Source organism: Schistocerca gregaria, chromosome 2 (genome assembly GCF_023897955.1).
Source record: "Schistocerca gregaria isolate iqSchGreg1 chromosome 2, iqSchGreg1.2, whole genome shotgun sequence".
NCBI classification, from domain to species: domain Eukaryota; kingdom Metazoa; phylum Arthropoda; class Insecta; order Orthoptera; family Acrididae; genus Schistocerca; species Schistocerca gregaria.
Window position 1 is genome coordinate 177,094,576 of NC_064921.1, and position 15,961 is coordinate 177,110,536.

The 15,961-nt window shown below is 41.1% G+C and overlaps 1 long non-coding RNA gene across 1 annotated transcript in view; it reads left to right on the top strand.

The window, feature by feature from the left end:
• LOC126336631 (uncharacterized) overlaps window positions 1-14,384 on the top strand; it is a 189,171-nt gene extending 174,787 nt beyond the window's left edge. The window contains exon 3 of the long non-coding RNA XR_007564984.1: window positions 14,283-14,384. This is a non-coding gene — a long non-coding RNA (uncharacterized LOC126336631). The remainder of the gene's footprint in view (window positions 1-14,282) is intronic.
• Window positions 14,385-15,961: the final 1,577 nt, after the last annotated feature.

The window sequence follows — 15,961 nt, forward strand, 5'->3', positions numbered from 1 at the left end:
AGCGGACACACCAGGAACCGCGGTGTTGGCCGTCGAATGGCGCTAGCTGCGCAGCATTTGTGCACCGCCTCCGTCAGTGTGAGCCAGTTTGCCGTGGCATACAGAGCTCCATCGCAGTCTTTAACACTGGTAGCATGCCGCGACAGCGAGGACGTGAACCGTATGTGCAGATGACGGACTTTGAGCGAGAGCGTATAGTGGGCATGCGGGAGGCCGGGTGGACGTACCGCCGAATTGCTCAACACGTGGGGCGTGAGGTCTCCACAGTACATCGATGTTGTCGCCAGTGGTCGACGGAAGGTGCACGTGCCCGTCGACCTGGGACCGGACCGCAGCGACGCATGGATGCACGCCAAGACCGTAGGATCCTACGCAGTGCCGTAGGGGACCGCACCGCCACTTCCCGGCGAATTAGGGACACTGTTGCTCCTGGGGTATCGGCGAGGACCATTCGCAACCGTCTCCATGAAGCTGGGCTACGGTCCCGCACACCGTTAGGCCGTCTTCCGCTCACCCCCCCAACATCCTGCAGCCCGCCTCCAGTGGTGTCGCGACAGGCGTGAATGGAGGGACGAATGGAGACGTGTCGTCTTCAGCGATGAGAGTCGCTTCTGCCTTGGTGCCAATGATGGTCGTATGCGTGTTTGGCGCCGTGCAGGTGAGCGCCACAATCAGGACTGCATACGACCGAGGCACACAGGGCCAACACCCGCCATCATGGTGTGGGGAGCGATCACCTACACTGGCCGTACACCTCTGGTGATCGTCGAGGGGACACTGAATAGTGCACGGTACATCCAAACCGTCATCGAACCCATCGTTCTACCATTCCTAGACCGGCAAGGGAACTTGCTGTTCCAACAGGACAATGCACGTCCGCATGTATCCCGTGCCACCCAACGTGCTGTAGAAGGTGTAAGTCAACTACCCTGGCCAGCAAGATTTACGGATCTGTCCCCCATTGAGCATGTTTGGGACTGGATGAAGCGTCGTCTCACGCGGTCTGCACGTCCAGCACGAACGCTGGTCCAACTGAGGCGCCAGGTGGAAATGGCATGGCAAGCCGTTCCACAGGACTACATCCAGCATCTCTACGATCGTCTCCATGGGAGAATATCAGCCTGCATTGCTGCGAAAGGTGGATATACATTGTACTAGTGCCGACATTGTGCATGCTCTGTTGCCTGTGTCTATGTGCCTGTGGTTCTGTCAGTGTGATCATGTGATGTATCTGACCCCAGGAATGTGTCAATAAAGTTTCCCCTTCCTGGGACAATGAATTCACGTTGTTCTTATTTCAATTTCCAGTAGTGTAGATATCGTGGGCCATTTCTTTGCCAACAATGAGAAGCGATGACAAAGAAAAGAAAAATATGGAGGATAGTGGAGCAAAATAATTTATGTTTCAGAAGGGGGACACGATGTAGAGAACGGCTAACCCCGTTAATTTCGCTATCGCCATTTGATTCTATCGGCGTTTAAAACTTGGTAATTTAGCTGCCTTCTTTGCCTTTTAGTGAAGCTCAGTGGTACAATACCCACCATCAACGTATTCAGCTTTTTATTTTTTTTTTATTTTTGGTGTTAGTTGTAATGCACTGCCCAGCCGCTTCTACTCATTAAGATTGAAAGGGTACAGTCCCGCCCGACATTGAAAATAGGTACAACATTCTTCGTTATTCTTGTCAGAACAACATATGTTTTGTAATAATAACTCAGTTTCACTTAATACACTGAAGGCGGATACCAGTGTAGGAAAGAATGACAATTTACTTATTTAATTGATCACATGTTCACTCCTACAAAATAAATCCCTACATCCAATTTGGTGAGTTCTGCGAAATGAATGAATGTATGGTCGTCTGCTAACCGCAGATAGTGAATGTGAATATATAATCATCTTTGAGACGGTCCATTGGTCACCTTTGGTGGAACCAAAAAGGTGAAATTTACCTGAGCTTGGAGCGCCTGAAATGTGGCTGACCAATACGGTAGCACGGTGCTCCCCCACCTTAGCGGAGGTGCGAGATTGGCCATGTTTCAGCATTCTGACGCTGGATCTTGTGTTTGTAAGACCTGTCTTAGGTGTGCTCCGTAAAGACAAAAGAGTGGATAGAATGGTATGCAAGAGTAGTTTGGAATAATAATTTCTCTATTTCAGTAACTTTTGTGGGGAGAATTACATGTCAGGCAGGTAATATTAAGGGGATCGTAGTAATCTTCGGAAGTGACCAACGGTCACAATGAAACCACGTGTAGCAATAAGTTGAAATACTTCCGAGTGCTAAAGTTAAGCTGAATTACTGGCGTGTATACTATAAGTTGGAAATATTTAAGAAATGGCGTGTGCAGGACTTGAAATTGGAGACGAGTACTTCCCCGTGGTGAGTACTGTGTGAGTCTCAATCTGTGTGTCAGACGAAGGCTAAAGAGAAGTACTCGTCCATGGTATCAGTTGAGGACTCTTGTGTGTGACGAATATGTTCTTAATATTACATTGCGTGTTATGTTTCCGTGTGACGCTTGATTCAAACTATAATACTCTGAGAGTGAAGCAAGGTGAGTCAGCCGTCTATCCAGCACCGCCACTCGGTTTGCATTGCACAGGAATACGTGCATATATCGTATGCATATACGAATGGGGCAGTGTCGTGTGAAACTGGGATAAATACTAATTGAAGTGAGAAAGCTGAAAGTGACGCGATTATAGCGTTGTGACTATTCTTTGTATTGTATGTTGCCAGTGCGATGTATTTCATGAAATTTAAGTATGTGTGATTGGCATGAGAGAGTAACAAGATAGTTTCAGAGACAGTGGTTTACGCATGTTCCTCTTTGTACCACTCGGTCTGGAGGAAATTTTCGTGATGATGGGTGTGAGAGTCGAAGTGTGAGATATAGCAAAAGATCCACCATCCTATCCAGAAAGTGAACTGTGGCGTTAAATAATTACGAGACCGTAAGATAGAGAACCATCAATGTAAAGGGAATTTCTCATGTGTTATTGTTGTAGGTTATAGAATTTGTGTGTTTAGGTTATAGAATTTATCGGAATAAATAAGATAGGGAAAAGAAAAAGATTGGTGGCCTTTTCCTTCGAATAGTATGTTGTCATGAATTTATAATGTGTGCGCCATTCATATTCAGTGCGATGGCCACGTGTTGATCAAAGCCGTTAAATAAGAAATAAAATGTGGTATTGCCACTGCGTAGTGAACAGTCAGCGTTGTGTAAATTACTAATAGTCAGATGTGCGTTTCCGTTTCCGTTGCGTAATATTCAAACAGGAGAATAACTTGTAACTTAATTTTGAGTACTAGAGTTCATGTTACTCGATAAATGAGAATGAGTCCACTCGCTTGGCAGACCACTCATCTTGCAGGCCTGACTGCTTGATGCCACAGTATGAGCAAGGCATGTGGGTGCCTCTCAAGATGAACTATGATTTGTGCTACAATAGCAAAACAATACTTCCTTTCTTTTACTTTTTGAGTAATTCCATCCAGAGGGTATGCATCCTGTCACATCCCTTCAACATATACCGCGAATCGACACAGAGCTTCGTGCTACGTTCATAGAAACAACTGACTTGTTTTTAACTAGAAAAAGTCGAAAAAAGATGTTGGGCTATTTCATTCTATACAAGACCCATTTGAAAAGAATTCTGATTGGAAACGTGATAACACACTTACAGGGTTGTAGATGGACCTTACGTGAAATACGGTATTAGACTATGGAGCGAATGCAGTCAATGAAGAAACACTTACTGAGTCGGCTGATTTACTTAATTGGCAATACCAAGGAGGAAGTGTTAATCTAATCGAGAAACAAGGAAGATGAAGGACGGATTCTCTGTTCTCAAAATGAACCAATTGTCAGCGACAGCCATCCTGAGTGGCCGAGCGGTTCTAGGCGCTACAGTCTGGAACCGCACGACCGCTACGGTGGCAGGTTCGAATCCTGCCTCGGGCATGGATGTGTGTGATGTCCTTAGGTTAGTTAGGTTTAAGTAGTTCTGAGTTCTAGGAGACTGATGACCTAAGAAGTTACGTCCCATAGTACTCAGAGCCAATTGAACCATTTTTTCAGCGACAACGTCTGCAGGAAGCCTAGGATGGTCGGCAACTCTTAGATCGTGACACGCAATATTATGATGCAAAATACGGGAAATGTAAGGTGCTACAAGAATAAACAGTAGAAATACTAGTATCTTCTATAAATCATTTTTTCATAGTTATCTAAGTGTGAATTAAGTTATGCCCTCCAAAGCAGCAATTTATGAGGCAGTGAGACATCTAGCGAGTGTTTCAGGCGACAGGTGATCAGAACGAGATAGAAAATCACAGCCCTGCCCAACGTTTACCACAGGCGCATCTCGGGTTGTTCCGTGTATTGGGCTTTACATACTTAGGTTAGGGAGCTTCTTGGAAGCAAGGCCTGGCCTCAAAATCGGTTTAAATGTTAGGTTTCATTGCAGAAGGTCTGACTGAGGCTATCAAATGAAACAAGTTCTTGTCGAAAATGTCTGTGCTATATTAATTTTAACGATAAACGGCCGGATGCCAACATCTGCCATCCAAAAAGATTCTTGACGTAGAAATCGTATAGTTGCTCAGAGTTTGTATCATCACTGTCATATAGACAGCTCATTTTGTCCACAGTAGACAAGGTAAGTACAGAACTTGCGGTCAGTTGTTCAAACAGCCGCAACTTTTTCCGGTCAGTAAACGTTTGGAAAGTTCGCACAATGTTTGTCAGTTTTGTATGCACGCACATGTGATTACATTTTCACGCAATTTCGGTACATTGATCCTGAGAAATCAGTACCCAGAACAACCACCTCTGGCCGTAATAACGGCCTTGATACGCCTGGGCATTGAGTCTAACAGAGCTTGGATGGAGTGTACAGGAACAGCTGCCCATGCAGCTTCAACACGATACCACAGTTCATCAAGAGTAGTGACTGGCGTATTGTGACGACCCAGTTGTTCGGCCACCATTGACCAGATGTTTTCAGTTGGTGAGATATCTGGAGAATGTGCTGGCCAGGGCAGCAGTCGATTATTTTCTGTATCCAGAAAGGCACGTATAGGACCTGCAACATGCGGTCGTGCATTATCCTGCTGAAATGCAGGGCTTCGCAGGGATCGAATAAAGGGTAGAGCCATGGGTCGTAACACATCTGAAATGTAACGTCCACTGTTCAAAGTGGCGTTAATGCGAACAAGAGGTGATCGAGACGTGTAACAAGTGACACCCCATACCATCACTCCGGGTGATACGCCAGTATGGCGATGACGAATACACGCTTCCAATGTGCGTTCACCGCGATGTCACCAAACACGGATTCGACCATCATGATGCTGTAAACTGAATCTGGAATCATCCGAAAAAATGACATTTCGCCATTCCTGCAATCAGATTCGTCGTTGAGTACACCATCGCAGGTGCTCCTGTCTGTGATGCAGAGTCGAGGGTAATGGCAGCCATGGTCTCTGAGCTGATAGTCCATGTTGCTGCAAACGTCGTCGAACTGTTCGTGCAGATGGTTGTTCTCTTGTAAACGTCCGCATCTGTTGACTCAGGGATTGAGACGTGGCTGCACAATCCGTTATAGCAATGCGGATAAGATGCCTGTCATCTGGACTGCTAGTGATACGAAGCCGTTGGGATCCAGCACGGCGCTTCGTATTACCCTCCTGAACCCACCGATTCCATATTCTACTAGCAGTCATTGGATCTCGAGCAACGCGAGCAGCAATGTTGTGAGACGATAAATCGAAATCGTGATAGTCTCCAATCCGACCCATATCAAAGTCGGAAACGTGATGGCCCGCATTTCTCCTCCTTACACGAGGCATCACAACAACGTTTCACCAGGCAACGCCGGTCAACTGCTGTTTGTGTATGAGAAATCGATTGGACACTTTCCTCATGTCAGCACGTTGTAGGTGTCGCCACCGGCGCCAACCTTGTGTGAATGCTCTGAAAAGCTAATCATTTGCATATCACAGCATCTTCTTCCTGTCGGTTAAATTTCACGTCTGTAACACGTCATCTTCGTCGTGTAGCAACTTTAATGGACAGTAGTGTGGAATATTTCCACCCTTCTACAACTCTCCAAGTCGACTGTTAATGATGTGAATGTGAGACAGAAACATGAGGGAGCAACCACAGCTAAATCAGGACCAAGAAAACTTACTTATACACTGACGTATGTAGTCACTGCAGATAGTGGCTGTAACAAATAGCATGACATGACCAGAAAGAATGACCCGTGATTTGCAAAGTGCTACCAGTAGTCCAGATAGCACAGTGAGTGTGTAACAAGTTAAAAATAATGGGGTACAATGATCGTGCAGCTTCTCATATGCCACATAAGAGCGAAGCCACTCGACAGTGAATGACCAGAAACGAACAATTTTGAGTGATGAATCAAGCTTTACCTTGTGGCAACTAAGTGAAAGGATTGGGGATTATGGCGTTGACGAACTGCTGGACATCGTTACCTGGTACTATGTGTAGTGCGAACAGTGAAGTATGGAGGAGGCGGCCTTGCGGTACAGAGGTAATTTGCATGGTCTGGTTGTGAACTTCTTGTTGCTCTTAAGAAAACAGTAAATGCAGAAGGATGTGGACACATTTTACAGCATTTTGTACAGTAGAGGAACAGTTTGCAGACAACGATTGCGTCAGTATGACAACGCACCCTGTCATAAAGCAGTATCAGTGAAGGAATGGTTTGTGGACAGTAACATTCCTGAAATGGACTGACCTACGCACAGTCCTGACGTGAACCCAATGGAACACCTTTGGGATAAGAATGTCGACTTTGCTCCAGACCCCAGTGTCCAACATGAGTACCTACTCTAGTTTCGGCTCCTGCTGCATGGATATTCAGGCACCTCGTTGAGAGTGTCCCCAGCAGAGTTCAGGTCATCGTAAAGGCGAAAGGTTGACACACCGCACATTAATGTGCACCAATATTTTGATTCGATAGTGTAGTTTCTGAGATGAGGGGGGTGGGGGAGGTTACAGAGTCAGCCAGGGCAAATATTTGGGGAAAGGAGACGTTCTCCAATCCAGATATGATGAGGCAGTCACCCTCATCCAACTAAATGGGTTGCTTCTGGAACCTTTATGGGTCTTTTAGAGGTTTATGATTTCCCATAACTAGCAATGTCTTCTGACACCCATTGAAGAAGGAGTTCAGTAATTCCACCCAGGAAACAGCACCTGACAGAAGCTCTGTTGATGGGAGGGGAATAATAGCCAGTGACAAAACCTATGTTGTGCTCCTGATTCTTAACCGCTGAAAGGCCGAAATGTTGAATAATTTCGTGGGGTGGTTTGAAGCTCACGATATCTATTAGTTAGACATCAATCCTCTCAAGTCTAGGATGGGAGTCGTGAGGCCACTGGGGTGGAGCTAAGGTTTTAAAAGACTTGCACGTACAGAGTCGGGAGTAACTTCTCTGCAGTGGCCAATAAAGTTGTATTCGGGATACTGGTTTCTGTTAAGAAAGGAGCAACTACTGACTGATAATTTGCTAGGTCGACAGTCTAATGTTAGAACAAGGAGATATAGCTGCATATAGTGTTTGATAACAATGCGGCGGATTTGGGCAGGTCTACTGAAAGGCAATAAAGTCCGCTTGTTCCAGTGGAAACTGTGGTGTCTCTTTGAGTCCTACTCTCTTCTAACTTTAGGTTGATATCGTGTGCTATGTATGAAGAAAATGCCATAAACTGATTGGCCACGATATAGTGACTGCTTCCGGTGCTTTTTGTTCGTTCCAGTGGTTTCCTTTGGCAGTTTTTGTTTCTTTTCTTTATTTACAACTTGCTCCACAGCACAATATTTGTAACGCTACATGTATTTATTGTGTGTTTGTGTGGTGTGTGTGTGTGTGTGTGTGTGTGTGTGTGTGTGTGTGTGTGTGTGTGTGTGTGTGTGTGTATATATATATATATATGTGTGTGTGTGTGTGTGTGTGTGTGTGTGTGTGTGTGTGTGTGTGTGTGTGTGTCTGATCAACACTGTCACATGCCCTTATGTGGTGAGACACTGTGGAGAGTTATGGTATTTAAACCAGGACACTGTCGTAACTTCTGGTGATCAAGAACGTGATCCCACCACCTCCCCTCCCCTTGCCGACCAAATACTGACAGTGAAAATCTTTTCCACCACTAGGATTTGAATTTGGTTACCCTGGATTGAGTGCCACGCCACAAGCATGTGTTAGTGACCTCACCTATGGAGGCATATGGGTTTAGGAGTCATTTGAACGTTTGGTTGATTGTATGAACAGAAATTGGCTAGTACTGAAACATAGAATAAAATAGAAGTCCACACACACACATACAGGTGGGAAACGTTAGCCTCTTGAGGTCGTAGTTTGTGTGACGAGACGAAAGTACTTTCGCCCCGCCATAACTGTGGATTCTGTCTGGGAGAAGGCCCATCAAACGAGGACACACGAAGTATTAGTTCACAAAGTTAAAAAGTCGCTGCTTCTATACCACCAACCGAATATATATATATATATATATATATATATATATATATATATATATATATATATATATATATATATATCCTAATAGCAGGACTACAAGAGATGAGGAATTCGGACCAGGTGCCCATGGAACCTCAAGGTTATAGAATATACAAAGGCATGCTCGGAGAAAGAGTGATGAAAAATTGTCCACAATTTGGTACGGGATTCATAGTCAACTTAAAAATAATTGATTCGATAACAGATTTCCAGGCCCAATCTCCTAGGCTCTCTACGCTGACAGTAAAAGCATCAAATAAAATCTATACAATAATTAACACCCATGCTCCCACGAATGATAAAAACAATAGGAGAATAACCAGAGAAGAGACGGATGAATTCTGGGACCTACTAGATCAAACAGTGACAAATATAAACAAAAATCATAGTAAAATTTTAATAGGTGATTTCAATGCACAACTGGGCAATGAAAAGAGATACAGAGACATAATAGGAAAGTGGCCGGCTCAAAAACGAACCAATAAAAATGGTATAAGATTAGTAGAATTCTGTAGAAACCATAACATGATATCAAAATCGACCTATTTTATGAGAAAACCCAATAAACTAAAGACATGGAAACACCCAGCTTGGAAAAAGGGGGAATGGCAATTAGAGCACGTCTGTATGTACAAAAATTACCATAAAGAAATCCAAAATGTTAAAGTACTTAGAGGAATAGACGTGGGGTCAGACCATTACATGGTGAAAATCAAATGTAAATTCACACCTGCAAAGAAACCAAAATCCAAATTTAAAATGAGAAAAATATATGACCCTCATAAACTAATAAACAATGATCAATATAAAGAACTAACTCAAAAAATTGAGAAAACTGATAAATTAGAAGAGATAGTCCCAAAACTAAAAGAAATAGTCGAAAAAATTGCCCCACCAAACCCAAGGAAAAAGCATCAATGGTGGAATGAGGAATGCGATAAAGCATTTGAAAATAGACACCAAGATTGGTTAAGTCATCAAAGCCAGAAAACAGAGAAATCACATGAAGAATTGACTAAACAAAGAAAACTAACTCAAAAAACAATCAGAAGTACTAAAAGACAATATCAGAAGAGCATTATTCAACAAATAGAAATAGATCATAAAAAGACAAATTCAAGGGATTATTATAAAATATTTAGTAAACAACTTAAAAAATATGAACCACCAACACTCATGCTAAAAGATACAACCGGAAAAATAGCGCACAACAATAAAGATAATGCCCAAATTCTAGCAGATGCATTCGATCAACTACTGAATGGTGAAGAACCAAAAGAACAGCTTCATATAAACACAGAAACGCCCATTAAAACTTCAACAGAATATATTGATCCACCAAACATTAATGAAGTAAATCAAGCCATTAAAGAATTGAAAAATTATAAAGCTAGTGGCGAAGACCAAACATTTGCAGAGCTGTGGAAAAATGCATCAGAATCAAGTAAAGAATCGCTTCACCAAAGTTTAATTAAAATGTGGAATGATGAAACATTGGCGGAACATTGGACAACAGCAGTAATACACCCTCTACCCAAGAAAGGAGATAGAAATAATCTGGACAACTATAGAGGAATCTCTCTCTTGGATTGTACATATAAAATATTTTCTAGAATAATTTATAATAGATGCAAAAGTGATCTGGAAAAAGAATTAGGGGATTACCAAGGAGGATTTCGACCATGGCGCAGCTGTCAGGAACAAATCATAACACTAAAATTGGTAATGGATATTTACAAAAGAAGACAGAAACAAATGATTATAACTTTCGTGGACTTTAAAAGAGCATATGATAGTATGCACAGACCTTCAATGTTGAAAATACTATGAAATCTTGGATTACATTCTAAACTAGTGAAGATGATAAGCTTAACTTTAGCAAATACTAAATCAAAGGTGAAGTTCAGAAGTGAAATGTCTGAACCCTTCACAATTAAAACAGGACTAAGACAAGGTGATGTATTATCACCCCTTCTGTTCAACTGTAATCTGGAATATTTAATGAGAGAATGGTATAAAGGAAATAAAAAATATAAAAATTGGGTACAATAAAGACAAAATTAGCCTAAATTGTTTGGGATTTGCAGTTGATCTGGCACTACTAGCTAACAACATTGAAGAGGCTAGGGATCACCTCACAAATCTCCAAAATATTGCAGGAAAAGTAGGATTAACAATTTCATTTGAAAAAACAAAAATAATGGCAACAGTCTCCCTTGTTATAAATAGTGTACAGATGTGTGGGACTAATATAGAAATTATAAAACAATTTAAGTACCTTAGAGAAAATATAACCTATAACTTAAATGAAAAAATGTCCTGGACAGAGAGAATGAATAAATTATCAAGAGCCCAAAAAGTATCCAGAAACACATACAACAAAAAATGTTTGTCAATAAATACAAAATTAAAACATTACAAGACTGTTGTCCAACCAGAAATAACCTATGGAAGTGAAACCCTGTTTAAGCTAAATCAAAAGAACAGCACAGACAAAATTCTAAAAATAGAAAGAAGAATAATAAGGACATGCATCAATAAAAAGTACCAAAAAGCAGGAGAATGGCGTATTGTCCCAAATGCAGTAGTATATCAGGAGATAGAACCAGTAACGGATATCATGAGAAAGAAGAGGATATCATTTTTTGGCCATCTATTGAGAACACCTGAAGAAGGTTAATACGCAAAATTTTGGAGAAACTCTGGAAACAAAAACAACCACCTGACAGGATAAAGGAAATAAAAGAAGACATGAAAGAACTAGACATAACGCTGGAGGACTTGAAAACCAAATCAAAACAAGTAAATAAATTAAAAAATAGAAATATTAGATTCTTGCCAAAAATTGATAAAAGAGAAACAACTAAAAGGGTATTTTCAGAAGAGGAACGAAAACAAAGATCGGATAGAATGAAGAAATACTGGAAAGCCAAGAACGAAAAAACAATGAGAAATCTTAGGAAGACCGGAAAGAAATTGGCTGAAGTGGTCCAATGAGGCCGTAAAAGCACAATAATATATATATATATATATATATATATATATATATATATATATATATATATATATATGAAATGGCTGCCAGAGGTATTATGAATTATCATATTAGTACAGTAGGTAGTTTCTGACAATGCATCTTTTCATAGCAAAATAACTAATTAAATAATAGTGAAACTTCATAGTTTATATTTATTTTGTCTGTTGGATCTCATTGGGGCAAGAACAGTATTTTTATTGCTCTACAATGCAAGTAAATTACACATAATTTTTTGCAACACTTCTTGCCCGTGGAGAAGGACCATTACAGGTGGATGAATGAACATTATTGCTTTACAGTACAAGTAATTCATATACAATTTTTCTTAATACTTCTCGCCTGTGGTGAAGAACTGTTACAAGTGGGCAAATAAAATTCATTCCTGAAGTATCTGTTCAAACAATGTCATTGAGACTTGAAACTTCCTGGCAGATTAAAACTGTGTGCCGGGTCGAGACTCGAACTCGGGAACTTTGCCTTTCGCAGGCAAGTGCTCTATCATCTGAGCTACCCAAGCACAACTCACGCTGCGCCCTAACAGCTTTACACCTGCTAGTACCTCGTCTCGTACCTTCCAAACTTCACATATGAGCTCTTTGCGAAACATGCAGAACTAGGACTCCTGGAAGAAAGGATTTTGCAGAGGCATGGCTTAGCCACAGCCTGTGGGATGTTCCCAGAATGAGATTTTCACTCTGCAGCGGAGTGTACGCTAATATGAAACTTGCCTGTGAAAGACAAAGGACCCGAGTTCGACTCTCGGTCCAACACACAGTTTTAATCTGCCAGCGCACACTCGGTTGCAGAGTGAAAATCTCATTCTGGTAACGTTATTGAGCCTTATAACTATAATTCCTTTTCACTGGTAATATATCAAATAGAGAAAATTAGCTTGAAAGTCAAGTATCTCCACTTACATGTTATACTGTGAGGCACGACCAGTGTTTTAGCTTGATGGATAGCACCAATCACACAATTCGAATTATGTTCAATAAGAACTTTTCATGGTCTAAAATAAAATAAAATCGGCTATCATGAATGTAACTTCAGTTTTCTATGAAACAGCTAATCAATTATTATAGAGAAGTGCGTGCCATTTACTTAAGTAACTAGGCATTCCTCTAACCATGTGGATTTCAGCCAATTTCCTTTACTTCTTCTTTGTTCGAAGGAAGGGATCTTAGTTCTTCCTTCGAGGTTGCTACTTCCACTTCAGTTCAAAACTTGTGATGTTTTTTTTTTAATTTTTGTGTTGTACACCCATTAACATTACTGATATATTTTGTACAAAGCGTTGTTAGATGTTTGTATCACTGAAACTTTAGTAATGTTTTGACTAATATGCACTTACTCAGGATGTTTTACAGTAGTTTTTAAAGTGTTCTGCTTTCTTTAAAGTAATATAGAAACGACAGAATTGAGTAAAATGCAAGTATATTTTTATGTTGTGTATATTCGCCCACATGTCTCACAATAAATTCACTCAAGAAGGAACTCCTCATACAGTTAAGTACGTCAGTTGCTAATACTCTTTTTAGCTGCAGAGATCATGTCCTTTACCAAAAATTCCACAGTTTATGGATGGGTGTGACCCCAACAACAATTAATAAATATCTGAATGTAAGTATAAGCTTGCAATAAGCTGCCTTGTAATCGTAAATAATAGTAATATTACAAATTGTATGAACGAGATGATGAATCTGAGTTGATGTTACAGCATTACTTTTAGTATTCTAGTTACCAACTGAGAATTCTATATTAGAAAACTGCCATAATGATTGATCATTTAATCTCTTGCTTCATGTCATTAAAATGCAGCAAAAAATATGACAAAACGTTACTAGATTTAGTGAATAACAAAATTACATTAACAAAGGAAAGTATTATTTTACTTAGTAAAAATTAAATTATTACAGAATTTGTTTCTCCATGTAATAAAACAAATCAAATTGATAGACAGATGTACATATGTTTTCACATTTGTCCAATTAAAAGGATCTTAGTTCCTACTGCCAGCCTGCTATGTCAACTTCAGTTCGAAACTTTTTATATTTTTGTTAACTTTTGTGTTGCACACCCAGTGGTATTTAACAATACTGATGCCCATATCTCCAGTTGAACAGCTTGCTTGTGTATTGACATATGTGGTAGATAATAGGTGTAGTGGACTGTGCCACAAGTTCAAAAATGGTTCAAATGGCTCTGAGCACTATGGAACTTAACACCTGTGGTCATCAGTCCCCTAGAACTTAGAACTACTTAAATCTAACTAACCTAAGGACATCACAAACATCCATACCCGAGGCAGCATTCGAACCTGCGACCTGCGACCGCAGCAGTCGCGCGGTTCTAGACTGTATCGCCTAGAACCGCTCGGCCACCGCGGCCGGACGTGCCACAAGTGCTTAGTCAGGACGAGAGCCATAATCATGTAAACGATTTTAGAGAATACATCCCACCCAATGGTATATGTACACGTCCTCGTTTCTCAGTACCAGTGTATGTGCACAACGAGTGAACTTCTCGCTGCATATGAGTACACATGAACGTGTCTTCTGCTTCAGCTTGCTGCTTCTCAGCGTGACAAATAATCGGCGAACCAGATACAAGATGGCGCCACCAGTCACAATCACTGCGAGCAGCAGGAAGGCGATGACGTCGAGCAGGAGCAACTGCCACCAGTACAGGTCGAGGGCAGCACTGCGCATGTGCGGGGCCCCCTTGTGACGTATCACGTACTCCACCCACCACACGGCGCGCTCCACAGAGTCTGCTTGGTGCTCGCGAAATATCGATAACAAAGTCTTTATGTTCTCTCTGTACCTGTGAAAAATTAAGAATACCAGTATGGCGCTGATGCTAAAGTCTCTTGAACTGAAGTTTGATCTCCATGACAATAAAAACCAACAAGTAAGGTAAAGTGTCTGAAATCCGTCCCCTTTCGCAAAATCGCCCTCCACTTTGATTTCTACACTTGATGCAGCAGTCTTGTAGGTAGAGTAGAGAGCTCTCTAGCACAATTCAGTTGACTATTGACAGTGATGCAGTTGATTTATGCACTGTGACTTTCAAAACCAGTATTCGAGGTAGATGCTGTGTTGTGTACTCAATATTAATGAGTTCTATTGATATGTATGGTATGTTTTTCATTGGGGAACTAGTGATAATTAAAAATTAGCATTTGAATGTTGTTGTTGTGGTCTTCAGTCCTGAGACTGGTTTGATGTAGCTCTCCTTGCTACTCTAACCTATGTAAGTCTCTTCATCTCCCAGTACCCACTGCAGCCTACATCCTTCTGAATCTGCTTAGTGTATTCATCTCTTGGTCTCCCTCTACGATTTTTACCCTCCACGCTGCCCTCTAATACTAAATTGGTGATCCCTTGATGCCTCAGTACATGTCCTACCAACCGATCCCTTCTTCTAGTCAACTTGTGCCACAAACTACTCTTCTCCCCAATCCTATTCAACACTTCCTCATTAGTTATGTGATCTACCCATCTAATCTTCAGCATTCTTCTGTAGCACCACATTTCGAAAGCGTCTATTCTCTTCTTTTCCAAACTATTTATCGTCCATGTTTCACTTCCATACATGGCTACACTCCATACAAATACTTTCAGATGAGACTTCCTGACACTTAAATCTATACTCGATACTGACAAATTTCTTTTCTTCAGAAAAGCTTTCCTTGCAAGTCTACATATTATGTCCTCTCTACTTCGACCATCATCAGTTATTTTGCTCCCCAAATAGCAAAACTCCTTTACTACTTTAAGGGTCTCAGTTCCTAATCTAATTCCCTCAGTATCACCCGACTTAATTCGACTACATTCCATTATCCTCGTTTTGCTTTTGTTGATGTTCATCTTATATCCTCCTTTCAAGACATTGTCCATTCCATTCAACTGCTCTTCCAAGTCCTTTGCTGTCTCTGACAGAATTACAATGTCATCGGCGAACCTCAAAGTTTTTATTTCTTCTCCATGGATTTTAATACCTACTCCGAATTTTTCTTTTGTTTCCTTTACTGCTTGCTCAATATACAGATTGAATAACATCTTGGAGAGGCTACAACCCTGTCTTACTCTCTCCCCAACCACTGCTTCTCTTTCATGTCCCTCGACTCTTATAACTGCCATCTGGTTTCTGTACAAATTGTAAATAGCCTTTCGCTCCCTGTATTTTACCCCTGCCACCTTTAGAATTTGAAAGAGAGTATTCCAATCAACATTGTCAAAAGCTTCCTCTAAGTCTACGAATGCTAGAAACGTAGGTTTGCCTTTCCTTAATCTTTCTTCTAAGATAAGTCGTAAGGTCAGTATTGCCTCACGTGTTCTAGTATTTCTACGGAATCCAAACTGAT